Source organism: Rattus norvegicus, chromosome Y, assembly GCF_036323735.1.
Source record: "Rattus norvegicus strain BN/NHsdMcwi chromosome Y, GRCr8, whole genome shotgun sequence".
NCBI classification, from domain to species: Eukaryota; Metazoa; Chordata; class Mammalia; order Rodentia; family Muridae; genus Rattus; species Rattus norvegicus.
Genome location: NC_086040.1, coordinates 28,088,119 through 28,104,461, shown reverse-complemented (window position 1 = coordinate 28,104,461; position 16,343 = coordinate 28,088,119). Strand labels below are relative to the sequence as shown.

The 16,343-nt window shown below is 37.9% G+C and overlaps 1 long non-coding RNA gene across 4 annotated transcripts in view; it reads right to left on the bottom strand.

Annotated features, from left to right (window-relative positions):
* The window catches only part of LOC134484457 (uncharacterized), a 74,857-nt gene that overhangs the window by 28,294 nt on the left and 30,220 nt on the right, over positions 1-16,343 (bottom strand). Inside the window, exon 1 of one of the 4 annotated variants that reach the window (XR_010061914.1) lies at positions 1,727-3,542. The exons of 2 other annotated variants lie outside the window; for them this stretch is intronic. This is a non-coding gene — a long non-coding RNA (uncharacterized LOC134484457). Of the gene's footprint in view, positions 1-1,726; positions 3,543-16,343 lie in introns of those variants that run through there. One more of the 4 variants, XR_010061915.1, reaches the window with a different exon arrangement.

The window sequence follows — 16,343 nt, the reverse complement described above, 5'->3', positions numbered from 1 at the left end:
AGATTAATTATTTCCCCAGGTCCAATCTTGTGACATATAGTTCAATTCCCTAGGTTTCGTCAGTTTTCCATATGCCAGTATTTTCCCCACAGAACTTTAATCGAGTGAATATTGTTTTACATTTACTGATCGTACATTAATTGACAGGAGACATTATATATATTCCTGCATGTGTACTCAAAAATTTCATTTTTACAATTCCATTTTTTTTTTGCAATGAATTCGACAACAAACTTGGCCCAGCTATAGAGTGACTAAACAGTGGAAATGTTGTGTACATACGTCAAATGATCAACTCCCAAATCCTTATTTGATCCTAATATTACCAGACATCAATAAAGCAAAGGACCACATGGACTATACAATTCAGTTCTCTAGTCACATTTGATATCTGTACTACAAAATCTACCTTCCTGTATTCTGATTGCCAGACTTGAAGGTTTTAGATATTTTACCATGATTCTTTCTTAAGGCCAATATAAGAAACAGGAAGATGGCAGGGTGAAGAAAGCTAGAGGAACAGTGAAACCTCAACTTCAAGTACAGGAGAGAGTCTACATAACATTGTCATTTGTAAATGGTACATTCTTGACCTAGTTGTGCAGAATCCATGTTAACATTCCACCTAACCAAATAGTTGTAGGAGGCACCAAAAGTGTGTGTGTGTGTGTGTGTGTGTGTGTGTGTGTGTGTGTGTATCAGTCACCAGTAATAGATAAGATTTATGAAGCTAAGAAGTGCATTCTGCCAGAAAACGGATATAGATATGTTTTGAGAGACACAACTACAGCATGTCAAATAAAGAAGTGAATGCTAGTGGCAAACCAGTGAACTGAAAATGGACCTCATTTTGGTAGAATTTGAGAAAGGCTAACATGAGCTGAAGGAACCTTCAACCCCATAAGAACAACAATGCTAATGAAACAAAGTTTTCTGGTACGAGACTAATATTGAAAGACTGTACGTGAACAGACCTATGTCTCCAACTGCAGAGAATGGCCTTGTTCGGCACCAGTGGAAGAAGAAGCCCTTGGTCTTCCCTTGGTTTGATTCACAGTTAAAGAGAATTTGAAGGGACAGTAAGGGGGGGGGGTTATAGAAGAAGTGGAGAAGGACCGGTTAGGGATCTTATGGGAGGAAACTCTTAAAGGGAGTAATATTATAATTGTAAATAGAGAAATAAACATTTAAAAAGACAAATAAATTTGTAAAAATTAAAAAAATAAGATATAAAAGAAAAGAAAACTGACAGCTAAACACAGCTCTTGACACAGAAATCTAATGGGTCACTGTCAGGAAATGGTAGTGAGAGAAATAATATTGGAAAGACTGAGATGGTGAAGTCTCAACTAGAAACACTTCTCTTTCCCGATATCAGTGTCAGACACAAACTAAACAATAGATAAAATAGTATGGAGGAGTTTACTTTGAGCTAGGGACAAAATACTTGTTTTTCCCTTCTTCCTTAGGTCCTTTTTCTTCTTGTCAAAAAGAATAATAGCCATGAGCTCTCAGAAAGAAAACTGTGCCCTTCCCAACACTTGACTTTTGAAATAAAGTAATTAATGATAGAAACTCTCTGACTTCAAGGAACCATAATATTCAGGAAACTCCAGATGCTTCTGAGAGTTTCCCAGCTCCTGATTCCCATATGTGGAAGGCTCAGGTCAAGGCTGTCTCTCAAGAGAACCCACTCAACCCCTACTAAGGTCTCACATAGCTTTACCATGGACCACATATTTCTTCTTTTTTATACCAAGACAGAAGGCCAGGTTCCTTCTCCCCATCTCTGATCTCTTCATCTTCTTTTTTTCTCTCCCAAATGGCTGTTTATTCTGAATTACAGATCAATTAGTAAACTCTACAGGTACTGATGGAATATCTAAGAGGCAGATGATGTCACAACACTTGTGACATCACAGAAGAAACTAGGGCTCTCCAGGATACAAGAGATTTTTAATGGAGGGCCTAATGATGATGTCACTGAGACTTGCTATGGCCTACATGCTGAACAGATTTCCTTACATTGACCAGGTTCAAGAGTGCCTTTTCCAGAATAGTCTCTTGTGAAACAGTCAAAACCATTACATACTACATCTCTCTAAATCTAGAGAATTCTCTTGGCTTCATTAGTGGTTACATGCTCTGAATGAAGATATTTAGTCAGGGACTTGACATGGGTAGAAATCACTTAGGAACATAAAGTATATGAGAATCTTCTACATAACATTTTTATTCCCAGGTTCATTCGAGTGACATACAGTTAAATTTTCTAGGTTTTCTCTGTTTCCCAATGGGCAGTATTTTCCCTATAGACCATTAATTTATTGAATATTGTATTACAAAAAGTGTGATCATGTTTTAGTTTTCTTCTCTTGCATAGTGTTGAAAAAGTGATACCCAATACAGTATTAGAACAAATATTACATAGTCACCTAAAGAAAACAAATTATTCCCAAGGCCAACATAACTTCATAAGTAAGCAATTTGAATTTACAGAGAAATGGTTAAGTATTGTATTATTTATCTTCAAAAATACTCTTATAAGAATCTTTAAAAAAAACAGAAATATAAACATCTGTATAAAAATGTCATCTGCTTCAAATGATCAGAATGCACATCTGTAATTGGGAATCATTATTAAATCCTATCAGGAAGCAGAGGGTAAAACTGGTTCAGAAATCAGTCATCAACATTCCAGCCTTTGTGACAGTCACACCATTAGTCTGTGCTGCCATTGTTCTTGATCCCTGACCTTAAAAGGTCCCAGCCTTTCTGAACTACCAATTGTTTCATACATTGTTTTTTATAACAGAGTCAGTAGGGAAAAGATCTTAGCCAGCTTCACAATCAATTTTATTTTTCCAAATGCTTTTTAAGGGTTGTGGTCCTTTTTACGGGTTGTGACAATTCTACATTTCCTTGGTCAACGATAGAAGCACTGATCTACCCCAGGGGCAATTGCTAAAAGACCTGGACCACGGTTATTGCAAATGCCAATGGCACTGCCCTCTGAGTGGTGGGAAGCTCCATGAGGATTTTCATGCACTTCTTAGATTAAGAGAGAATGATTGCAATAACTGAATGACACTCTGTGGGAAGTTCTCGTGGGGTTCATGACTCACCAAGGTCCAAGGAGACTGTGCTGAAGAGTGGGCCATACCCCAGGAGTTCTAAAGCTGTGTGCCATTCCTCCTTCACAGGCCTTGGCCATACTCCATGTCAGAATCAATATTGAACTATGCTTTTACCCTGGATAGAATTTCAAATACTATAAAGAATAGGGAGAGTGGGCAGCCTTACATTGTCCTTGATTTAATGGAATTGCTTTACGTTTCTTTCCCTTTAGATTGATGTTGGGTACCGGCCTGCTGTCCATTGCCTCTATTATGTTTCTGCATAGGAATCGTATCCCTGATTGGTCTCATGCTTTTAACATGAATGGGTGTTGGAATATTTTTGCAAGCTTTTTCAGCATATAATGAGATTATCATGTGATTTTTCTCTTTCAGTTTCATTTTATAGTGAATTATATTGATGGATTTTCAGAAATTGAACCATCCCAGCCTCCCACTAGAAATTAATAATTACACAGCATAAAGTACAGAAAGTATCTCACATTTACATGCATACTCCAATAGCTCCCCAGAAAACAAAAACAAAAAATACAAACAAAAAAACATGCACCCCACTGAAGAGAAGTAATACTCACATACCTTCTCAAACATCTCAATCGAAAACACAAAACCAAAAAACATGCAAGCAAAAAAACCCTGCTTCCGCAACATCGCATTAATAACTTTAAGCATTAATGTCCTCTACTCAACAGTAAAAGGACACAGGATAACACAATGGATTTAAAAAGAGGAAAGATCCTTCTGTTGCACCCAAGAAACACAATCCAGGTACCGAGCTAGACACAACCTCAGACCAAGGGGTTGGAAAAGTTTTTCCAAGCAAATGGACACAAGAAACAAGATTGTGTAACCATTCTAACATCCAGCAAATCAGACTTTCTACCAAAAGTAATGAAAAGAGACTGGGAAGGACACTTATTATGCATCAGAGGAAATATCCACCAAAATGGCATCTCGATTCTGGATGTCTATAAGACAAAGACAAAAGCAGTAATATTGGTGAGAGAAATATTGCTGAAGTTTAAATATCACATTGAAGCTCACACATTAATAGTGGGGTCCATCAATGTCCCACTCTCACTAAGGGCAGACCATTGAAACAGAAACAAAAAAAAAATAAATGATGTCCCTAACACGGGGTTCAATTAAATTGACCACACTGATATCTACAGAATAGTTCACATGAACACAAAAGTACACACTCTCTTTTCAGTACCTCATGTAACCTTATCCTAAACTGACCTTGTTCTCCCACTCTAAACAAGCCACAACGGATACAAAAAGACTATGCTAAGCATTGGATCTTCTCAGATCACCAGGGATTAAAACTGGACTTCAACAATAAGAAAAAGTATATAAACTCATTGAAATTCAATAGCTCCAAACTGAAGAACCACAAGTTCAGAGAAGACAAGAAAAAGAAAAAGCGTTCTTAGAATTTAATGAAAATGAAGGCACAGCTTCCCCAAACTTAAGGGACATAACGAAAGCAGTGTTAAGGGGAACATGCATATGCAGCACAGGGAGCTTTCATAAAGAAATCAGAGTGACCTCACACTAGCAACTTCCCAGCATACCCTAAATCTCTAAAATAAAAAGAAGCAAATACATATTAAAGGAGGGGACAGAAAGAAATGATCAGACTCGGGGTGAGAGTGATCCATCAGAAACAAAGTGAATACAAAAATTAACAAAAAGTAGAGCTAGTTCCTTGGGAAAATCAAGCAGACACACAAAGCCCTAAACAAATAATGTAATAGGAGGTAAGACAGCATCCAAATAACAAAATCAGAAATGAATAGGGAGCCGCATAGATGGACACTGATGAAAGTCACAGAATCATTAGGTGTCAAAAACCTGCTGTCTGCAAAATTAGAATCTCTGAATTAAATGGATGATTGTATCGAAGGATAACACTGACCACAGGTAAACTGAGGTCAGATAAACTATGTGAATAGCTCTACAACACTTAAAGAGTAATTTAACCTTTAAACAGTAATTAAAAGTTTGCCCACTGTAAAATTGCCAGGACCAGATTGATTGAGCGCAGACTTCTACCAGATTTTCAAAGATATCTCAACCTACGCCTAAACACAGAAACAGAAGGAAAGTAGCCAAACTGATTCCATGACAGCATTGTCGCCCTGACACCAAAATCACAAATAACTCAACAAAGAAAGAATTTCAGACGAATTTCCCTGACGAACATTGGTGGAAAAAAGACTAGGTAAAATGCTTGAAAACAAAATCCAAGGACATTTCAATCCGCCATCCAGCGCCATTTAGTAGGCTTGCACCTGAGGATGCAGGAGTAGATCAATCGATGAAAACTTATCAAAGTGATCCACCATATTAACAAACTGAACTGAAAAAAAAATTCTGCCCTCAGCACTTTACATTAACGTGGGAGCTCTCCTTTGATTTTACTTTTTGGTAGTTGCATATCATGAAATATATATATATTTACATATATATATATATATAGTAACATATTAAATTGTTATATCCTAATATTATAATATATAACTAATATTAATATATTATATTAATATTAACATTTTGTATTATACATTAAATTATATTAATATGGTAAATATAATTAATATTGATATATTATGATACGATATTAAATTAATAAATAGTGATATAATAAATTAAATGAAATAGTACATTAATATATCAAAATTAATATATTAATTATTAATATATTTAATATGAATTTTTAATATGCACTATTACACAATGGTGTGAAGGAGCAGAATTGAAGAAACAAAGAAAAAAATGCAAGACTATCTCTTTAGATGCTGAAAAAGCCTTTGACAGAATAAATCGTCATTCGCTATTTATGGTCTCAGGGAGACCAGGGATGACAGGCACATACATAATGCAATAAAATACTAAAATAAATAAAAAAATATTACATAAAATGAAATAAAGCAGTCCAACAGTTAATACCAAATATGGGGGCAATTCGACTAAATTGGAGAATGAGAACAGAATGCTCATTTCGCAGCATCCTTTCAGTAAAGTCCTTAAATTCCCAGCTAGAGCAATAAGACAACCAAAGGAAGTAGAGGGGATGATATTGGAAAATCAGAACTCCGTGTATCACCATTCACACATCATATAATAGTGAACATATGTGATCCCAAAGATTTACCAGAAATGACCTACATATGAAAAACACCTTCAGCCGAGTGGACGGATGAAATATTAAATGAAAATAATCTGTCATGCAAATGACAGAGAGGCTGAGAAGAAATTAGGGAAGCAATGCCATTCATAATGGGCATATATATGTATATGAAATATAAAATAACTCTAACCTAGCACATCAGAAACATGTCTGGTGTGAACTCCAAGTCTCTGAAGAGAGAAACTGAGGAAGGTAGCAGAAGACAAAAAGACCTCCCATGCTCACGGACAGGTAGGATTAAGAGATTCAAAGAGGCCATCTTAATTTGGGTGAAGATACAAAGTTGCTATCTCACTGTCAGGTGTGACATGGTTGCCAAGGTGCATGCAGGACAAGAGGCAATCTTGCAGTCATGTGTGGAGTCAAAGACGACATCTTGCTATTTGGGTGTGACATGGTTGCCCAATGAGCACATGTTACCTCATTGGCTGTGGAGGCAGGGTCAACCTGAAACATCTCTAGCTTTCTAACATGCAGATGGTGTCACAATTTCTAAATCACATAAGTCACCGAAAATAACCAGGGTAAAAATCTCTGACAGAGGGATGGCAGCCATTACTGGAGAAGGAAATGGATTTGGTGTCTGTAAAAACAAACTGCTCATGCCACGCCATTCAATCAGCCCAAGCATCATTGGATGAGGAGATCTAGATTTAGAGACTGAATGTTTAATGTTTTCTTGGGAAATTTTAACCTGCTCGCTACGGTTCACTATTATCAGGAAATATTTGAAATGGTATACTATGCAGCTGTGAAAAATAAGGACATTGTGAAGCTGCAGTCAACTAGATGGAACGAGTTGAGAAACCTGAAATTCCTCTGAGTGACATCATTGAAGACCTCGAGAAAAGGGAAAACTGGGCCTGGGCCACTGAAGACACAGATATCCATAGAAATTACAACAAACATGACCAAAGAAGAAACAAGTTTGTCTACTGGACTTTGGAGCAATGGTTAGAGACCCTACAATGGGAGATCTCTATTAACAGAAAATTTAATCCAGAAATACTGTTGAGGAAAGCTTGTTGGAATTTCTGAACCCAATGAACCCATAAAGAAAACGCACAATCTGGTTATTATAATTACTATCTATAAATGTGTATTGGGCAGATCTAACGCTATCATAATGTATTCCCCAACCAGAAAACACGTTGCTACATGTGCTTTCTCAAGGCCATATGGATTCTTTCCATCATTACTTCTTCCTCGTTTTCTTCAGTCCTCTGCCTTCCCCTCTTACCCTCTTCTGCCTCTCTACCTAACCCCACAGTCAAACCTCCAGTACCAACTTTCCCCTCTGGCTCTCAGTAATAGGCTCTGGCATTTATTGAACGGTTAAAATGGGAAGAAGGTTCATATGCAATCACCTGAGTCCATGACAGAGGGCCAGTCGGGGGGAAACCTCCTTTAAGGAAGCAGATAAATATCAGGATACAAATTACTTTTGCTGGGGGAAGAGCAAATACTTATAATGCTTTCCATATCTATCCAGTGGATTCTGATAAAATGGGGAATATTCTTCCTAAAGAACTGGCTATACTACATCTTGTCTTATATCTGAAAAGACCTCTGCCATACCGCAAGGACATGTACTCCATTATGTTCATAGTGGATTTCTTCATAATGAACAGAAATTAGAAGTAAGCCAGATGCCCCTCAACCAAACAATGGCTACAGATAATGTGGTTCCTTTACACAATGGAATACTACACACATATGAAAAATAAGGACATTGAGAAGCTGCAGTCAAGTAGATGGAATGAGAAAGTATTATCCTGAATGAGGTTACTGAGACCCAAAGTAACATGTACATATTCATTTAAAGGGGGTGTTAGCCATAAACTACAGAATTCACACACTAAGATCTACAGAACTAAAGAGGATAAACAAGAAGAAAGGGCCAAGAAAAATTCTTTAATTTCACTCAGAAGGAGGAATAAACTAATGAGAGGAGGCAGATGGAAGGAAAAAATTCTGTCCCTAAGGGGATGGGAAGGGAAATGGGGTTTGAGAATCATTTCTTGGGAGAGACGGGCAAGAGGGACAGAGGGCCAAGAGAACAAACTGAAATCAAAGACTGGGCAGGGTGGGTGCTATCTCTGTGATTTCCCTGCAATCTGGGATGGGTGAGACTACCCCTGCGTCCATGAGAGTGACTTTAGCTGAGACTCGTAACAGTGGGGATACAGATACTGAAATGGTCACTTTCTTTAGCCAGAGAGGACCCAAGGTGGAAGGATAAGGACCCAAAGCCACCCCCAAAATTTTGACTCAGAAATTGCCTCCACCATAAGAAACACATGGACAGAAATAGAAAAGGAAATGAGGGAATGGCCAAAGGATAAGTGCCCGGATGTGAGCCTTATCCTAATGGCAAACGACAAACACTGACATTATTAATGGTCCTTTCTTGTGTTTGCAGACGGGAGGGTAGCGTTATGTCCTCAGCCAGGCTCCACCAAGCAGCCAACAGACACAGAAGCAGAGGCACACGGCCAAATATCGGACGGAGCTCAGTGATTCTCACTGAAGAGCTGAAGGAAGGACTGACAGAGGTAGAGGAGCACAACAGTCTTCACGTGTGTTCACTAAACCTGTCGCCTGTCTGTGGATCCTGTTCTCCTACTCGGGCTGCGTTTTCAGTACCTGATGGGAGATAATGAATCTAGTTCTACAGAGACTTGATGTGCCAGGGGAGAGGTTGCACCAAGAGGGGTCCTCCACTCTGTCAGAGAAGAAGGGGAGTGAATAGAAGGAGGGACTGTAAATGGGTGGAGCCTGGAGGAGTGTGGTGAAAGGGCAGCATTCAGAATGTTACCTGTTGAATATATGCAACTATTCAAGCAAGGGCCGCAGGCATGACATCACTGGGATGAGTGCGTGAAATCATGGGTGTTGGGCATGACATCGTGTGGGTGGGACATGACATCATGAGAGTGGGACATGACCTCATGGAGGTGGGGGCATGATATCATCGTGATGAGGGCATGATATCATGAAGCTTCATGGAAAATAGTTGAAATTAGGAAAAAAAAAAAACACCCCGAGAGTGAACTGAGACCTAGGGAGACAAAGGTGGCGCACGTTTACCTATGGATAGTATCAGCTGTGAGATAAATCTTATTCTATCTACAATCCACAAATGGAGAGAGGTCACAGGAAAGGTGAAGGCCGGTGAGGGGAAAGCATTGACCTCTCTGAAAGGAAAACTGGAACAGATTCTGTGGATGAGTGAGGGCGACTGAGGACATGAGCAGAAGGTCAGAGGGGAAGAAGGAGAGATAGCGCGGTGCAAAGAGAACCGGCCAGAGTTAGGGGACATACGGGTTAGTGCAGAAACTTGATGGATGAACTGGTTTATTCACGGCATCTAGAGGGCAACCTCCCGAGGATGTAATCTGATAGAGAACGCAGAGTCCGAACCTTCAATCCTTTGAAATCAAGGGAGTAGGACTTCAGGATTGGGGATGGTCACATTCAGTCGAGTCCGTTTCTGAGGAAGTCAAATGGAGATCCCTGAACAACAGACGGATGCTGGGACAGAGATTATAAAAGCTCAAGCAAATGATGCCTTCCTGGTACCTTAAGCCTCTTATCGATGTAAATGCACCCGAAAACCCCTTCCCCCTCTCCAAGATTTGTGTAGCCCTTGTTCAACCTGAGTAAAATATATGCACACAGCACGTCCCTGAATACCTTCTAAGAGAGTTGTGACACTGAATACCTTGGAGCAACCCCCAACTCACTTGCAGGCTGACCAATATTGTGTTGACCGACTAGTTCCTGGGGCCACTTCATCCTTTTGCACCTAAACACTCTAGGAAGCATACATCAGAGGTGTGTGTGTGTGTGTGTGTGTGTGTGTGTGTGTGTGTGTGTGTGTCTGTGTCTGTGTGTTTCTGTGTGTGTGTATTTTTATGTGTGTGAGTGTTTATGTGTGATTGTGTGTCTGTGTGTCTCTCTGTGAGTCTGTGTGTGTGTGTCTGTGTGTGTATTTTTATGTGTGGGAGAGTTTGTATGTGTGTGTTTCTTTGTGTGTCTCTCTGTGTTTATGTGTGTCTGTATATGTGTGTATGTGTGTCTGTCTCTGTGTCTGTGTCTCTGTGTGTATGTTTCTGTCTGTCTATCGGTCTGTGTCTCTCTGTGTATCTTTGTGTATGCGTGTGTGTGTCTGTTTGTGTTTGTGTGCATGTGTGTGTGTGTGCCTGTGTGTGTGTGTGCATGCGTGTGTGTGTGTGTGTGTGTGTGTGTGTGTGTGTGTGTGTTAGTCATGCACAAGCTAACCATCCTTACACACAGACTGTCTGGTTTGCTTTTCTTTTTGGAAGGTTGGCAAATCTTTCTCTTGTCCTAAGAAAAGACCACCCTGGTTCTCAACTCTCTGTGAAGACATGACAGGTTGAGTGATTTTCATGTATGAGGAGTCTGTCCTAGTGAGAATTACTTTAATTGATACAATAACCCTTGAAAAAAACGTCTCTACATTTACTTTCCTTAGTCTGTGATCCCTTGAGGGGAATATTCCATTATTATTATTATTATTATTATTATTATTATTATTATTATTATTATTATTATTGTCATCATCATTATATATCATTATTATTATTATTATTATTATTATTATTATTATTATCCCAGAATTATTCCATTATATTATTGTCTGCGCTGTTACTAGTTTGCTAATATTCACTGATGCCAGGAAGATTATGGTTCATGTGGGCCCCAATGGACGGCCCTGTTTTAGTTCTTGAAACTGAAAGTTTTATTTACATGTTCCGTAGAGCAAATACATGCAAGTACAGAAAGTTCCTTGGTCTTCTTCATGAGACTGACACCCTCACGTAGTCCTCTGATCTATTTGAGAAAGAGTATTTGGACGAGCAATGGAAAGGTTGGTGACCAAAGACACAAGGTAGGGAGAAATAATACAATTTTTCACAATGTTTCAGGCTTTGAGGATTGGTAGACATTAAATAACCATCTCTTCATTCATAGCAGGAATAGTCATAATTATTAAATAATAGTAGGCTGAAAAAATTAACAACATATGTATGATGACTAATTTAAATTCCATATTTCATCTCTGGAAAATTATGTACTCTTTTTCAGGTTCTTCTTGTAATTCTTTGAAAAACGTGGAAACCAGTATGTGTTTATCTGTACACATTCATAAAGCATGGCCGTTGCTCTAGTGATGGACAGATGACATGACTATCAGGAGACAGACTGACTTTCTTGCCAAAAGAGTAAATCTTCATGTTCACGGAGCCAGTTTCATTCCTAGGTGCAAATGTTTAAAATACCCTGAGAATGCTTCCTCCAGCTACCGTTTCCTATATGTGGTAATATCCTAAGATGTGGGTTTGTTCTTTGCATTTTGTTTCAAGATCTACAAGAAAGTTTCGATTGTGTATACTATTTGGAGATGTTGTCTTTTATCTTTTCTATCGTTGTATACTGGGTTGTAGACACTCAGCATTTTCTGATCCATCTCTCACATGAGGGGCTGCAAATGAGATGAGTCTTCATCAGGAATAAAGGAAAGAAGACAGGTAAGGTAATAGATGACTCCCTGGTGTATTTATCTCCTGTGAATCTGAGATGACTGTAGTCATCAACCTGTATATATAAACTTTAACTTTACAACAAAGTACACTTACATGAGTTTAAACCGTTGTACTTTTCATTTCGTAAATATTTGCAATAAAGAGAGCATTCAAAGTAATAAAGTTGTGTGATGTATGTAACTCTTTTAACAGATTCCCTTGTATAACTTAATAGAATATATAAATGGTTTTCCTTCAAGTTGAATGTAATAAAGACAGTGACTCTTATATCAATATATGTAGTAATTGTGGCCTCTATAAAATTTAATATGTTCATATCTTGCCTAAACATCGACCATAATTACTGAAATTCTCCCTATACTTACTCAGTATTTTTCCTAAATATTGACTTTAAAATGTATTCAGCAGAATAGATATTGAGGCAGATGGAGGAAAGGAGGAAACTGAATGGGAGGGGAGGTAGAGAAGGGAATGTGTAGGAGGAATTGGATATAGTGGGTTTGGAGGAACTAGGTATAGTGAATGAAGGGAAAAGGGAATGGAAATCACAAGTGTGGGGTGTGCATCTCTAAGAAGTGCCAGAGACCTGGGAAAGGCAAATCCCCAGGGTGTCTATTAGGGTGACATTCGCAATGGGGATAAGGATTCTTAAAATGCCACTTCTGTTGCCACACATGACTACCAGTGATGTGACAAGAAAAAAAAAAAAAAAAAAACAACAACAACCAAAAAACCTTCAGTCCAAAATGAACACAACCTACAAGACCTTCAGAGACAAAGATAGATAGAGCAGACATGGTAGGTACGTCCAACCAATGGTTAGCACAGATTGATATCTACCCCGTGGGCAATCACCGATCACTGACACTATTACAGATACTCTATCATGCTTGCATACAGAATCCTAGCATAACTGTCCTCTGAGTGACTCCACCCAACAGCTGAGAGAAAGAAGTGTAAAGATTCACCACCAAACATTAGCTGGAGCTTGGGGAGTCTTTAAAAAAACAGGTGAAGATTCGAGGCCCAGATATTATGAGGGACTCCACAGGAAGACCAATAAAGTCAACTCACAGGGACTCTTGTGTTTTGCCAAACACTGAACCACCAACCAGAGAGTGAACTTGTACTGAACCTGAGCCCTTAGGACATAGGAAGGAAATGTGTAGCTTTTTTTCTTTTTATGGGTTCCCCCGACAATGGGTGTTGGTGTACCCTGAAGATGGGATGTAAAGTGAGAAAATAAATAAATAAATTTTAAAGACACAGATGTCTCATCTGTAGACAACTTGTTTGGGAAAGCCCAATTCTAGTTGTTCGGTACCCACATGAAGACAAAGCCTGTGGAGTGCCTATACCCTTAGAGGCCATAATCCTTTTCATTCTGTTCTTCAATCAGAGTTCCAAGCTCCACCCATAGTTTGGCTAGTTGACGTCTGCTACTGACTGAGTCAGCAGCTTAGTGGAGCCTCTCAGAGAGAAGCCATGCTAGACTCCTTTCTCCAAGCATAACAGAGTGTCATTAATAGTATCAGGGATTGGGGCTCATCCATCGGGTGGTTTTCAATCTGCACTAACCATTGGTTAATCATTCCACTCTCTCTGCTCTATGCACTGCCTTTTTATTTCTTGTGGTCAGAATAAATTTTGGGTCAAAAGTTGGTGTCTCTATCATTCCATTTGGTTTGATCTCTGGCTACAGGAGATGTCTTCTTCATGTAGATATCACTGAGGCTGTGAGTCTCAGCTAAGGAAACACCCATTGATTCAAGGGCATCTCTTACCCCAGCTCTTTGCCTCTTTCTGGATATGACATCTACCTTACCACCCTTATCCATGTAGACTGCTGTGTCTGTCCTCTGTAGCAGAGGATGTGATCACAGAGACTAGATATGCGAGCAGAGGAGATACCTGTGAGGTCCCCTCCTGCTCAGAGGAGAGAGGGCTAGAGGAAGGATTGTGAGAGGGGTGAACGGGAGGGTGGCAGTGTGCAGTATGTAAAGTGAATAAATAAACAAATAGCTTTGAAAATACCTAAGTATACCTGAAGGTAAGAAGCAGTGTGTGTGTGTGTGTGTGTGTGTGTGTGTGTGTGTGTGTATGTAAGTAAGTAAGTAAACTTGAAAGTAAGAGCAGTTGTGCATGTGTCTGTGTATGTGTGTAAGTAAGTAAACTTGAAAGTAAGAGCAGTTGTGCATGTGTCTGTGTGTGTGTCTGTGTGTGTGTCTGTGTGTTTATATTATATACATATACATATATATATATATACATATATACATATATATATGTGTATATATATACATATATATATACACATATATATATATATATGATGGCAAGAAGCATGTGTTTAATATTAACTTATCACAATTGAGAAAATAGTGGTTTATGCAGAAGACAGGACAGTTTAGGCACTATATTAAGAAAAAAATGGCGTTGCTGAAGATGAAGGTATGATTCGGTGATTAATAGCATTATCTGTTCTTCCAGAGAACCCAGTGCCGATATACAGCTCCCAAGTGACAGCTCACAAGTGGCTGTAATTTCAGCATCATTGAATCTGACACGCTCTTCAACCTCCTGGATACTAGGCATGGATGAGTTGCACACGTGAACAAGCAGGTAAAACTCTTACATATGTAGAACAAAAAGAATAAAAACAGAAGAGCAGTTCCTGATTGACATAATTTGATTTTTGTGAATATTCATAGTGATAATCACAGTCAAATAAATACTTTAGTAATCTATAATGCAATCAAAGCCACTAAAGTTAATGATCACGAGTCACTTAAAATCTATTGATTTAAAAATTTGCAATAAAAATTTGCAGTCATGAAATTAAAATTTTATTAATATACAAATTAATAAACATTAATATTCTCATATAGAGCTGAAAATAATACTTTCCACCTATTGTTTGGCTTTTATAAATATTGCAGTTTGTGGTTAGTTTGTTCTTGGTTTTTGTAGGAGTTAATTTCCAGGTATTATCCCATAATCTCTGTTGAGGCTCTCTTATGTTGAATCTAGGAAGGTTGCTATATGTTTTTCTTCTTGTCTGATCATTTTTAACTATGTATATGACAAAGATACTTATGTTCTTGGATCTTTCCAGTATTGTCAAGCTGATAGCTTATAGCTGATAACTTGAGAATATTTAATTTTTGAAGATCATTTTTGAAACTATTTCCTGATGTCTGTACTATCGGTGTTGTAGATTTTCAAATACATGTAAAACAGCTATTCAGGAACTAATCATGCCTTATGTCTACTGTTGTTCTGTCATTTTAGAAGAAGAAATCAAAAAGGGATGGGGGTTGAGGTAAAGGACTCTGTGGGGGAAGACAGGAAGGAGGGCAACATTTGAGATATAAATTAAAAAAATGAATAAATACCAAAAATAAAGCTGAAGTCAAAATGTACAGGAAAATCAAATTTAATTGATAGGAAACAGTACTATTTTTTTATCGTAATCTAATTCCTCAATTTTATATTCCATAATCCATCTAATGAGTAATTCTCAAAAATCAGATAATTGAAAAACATTAACATATTACAAGTACCACAGTGATTTGAGCAAATCATAAAAGCAATGGTTCTACTACTGTACATGTTCTATGCCCGTATAAAATCCAGAAATCCAGTTGACCCTTAATCATTACATATCTTTGTTTATTCTATTCTGTGATAATTCATTACTATTTTTATCTTCTGTGACTACACCTTTGAAGTGAAATAATTACTTTGCTAGAATGTCTTTGAATTTGGATTTGCCTAGTGTTTTTTCTCTTTTAGGTCGAGATTCTATGTACTTGGCAGAGATGCCAAAAAGTGTTTCCTGCTTTGTTTATCTCAGTTCAGCATTAGGTGGATGACTGGCATCTTAATAACACCCAATTAAGGAGCAATGAAATTATTTTAAATTATTTTTCTTTTGTAGTTTAAAATATTTTAATGTATTTTTCTTTTAAATTTTCTTTTAAAGTAATAGAAGTTATAGGAGAAGTACTTGAAGACTATGGAAAGACTGTGTGTCTCTTCAAAACTTTAGGCTTTGTTTTCAGCTTCTCCGTCATTTTTTTCCAACTCTCTGGCCTTAATGGTCCTTACTGCGTGTAAGTAGACTGAGAACAATGATTCTGAGGAGAATCTAATCATTGTCTTTCTGTATGGGTGACTCATGCCTAAAATAATACTCTAGATTTAGTGTCATTGTAATTTATATTTTAAAGTCTTCCATATTTTCTGCACACTTGAAAAGAATTCTATTTTTCTTTCATTATACACTATTCTAATTTTATTTTATTTTATTTTATTTTATTTTATTTGGGAATAACACCCAGAATCTAATTATCTGACACAAGCTGACCATTTATATTAGTCTTCTGTCACTTGTAAACCCACTTAATTTTCTGTATAATGTGCAGATAAATGCATGTG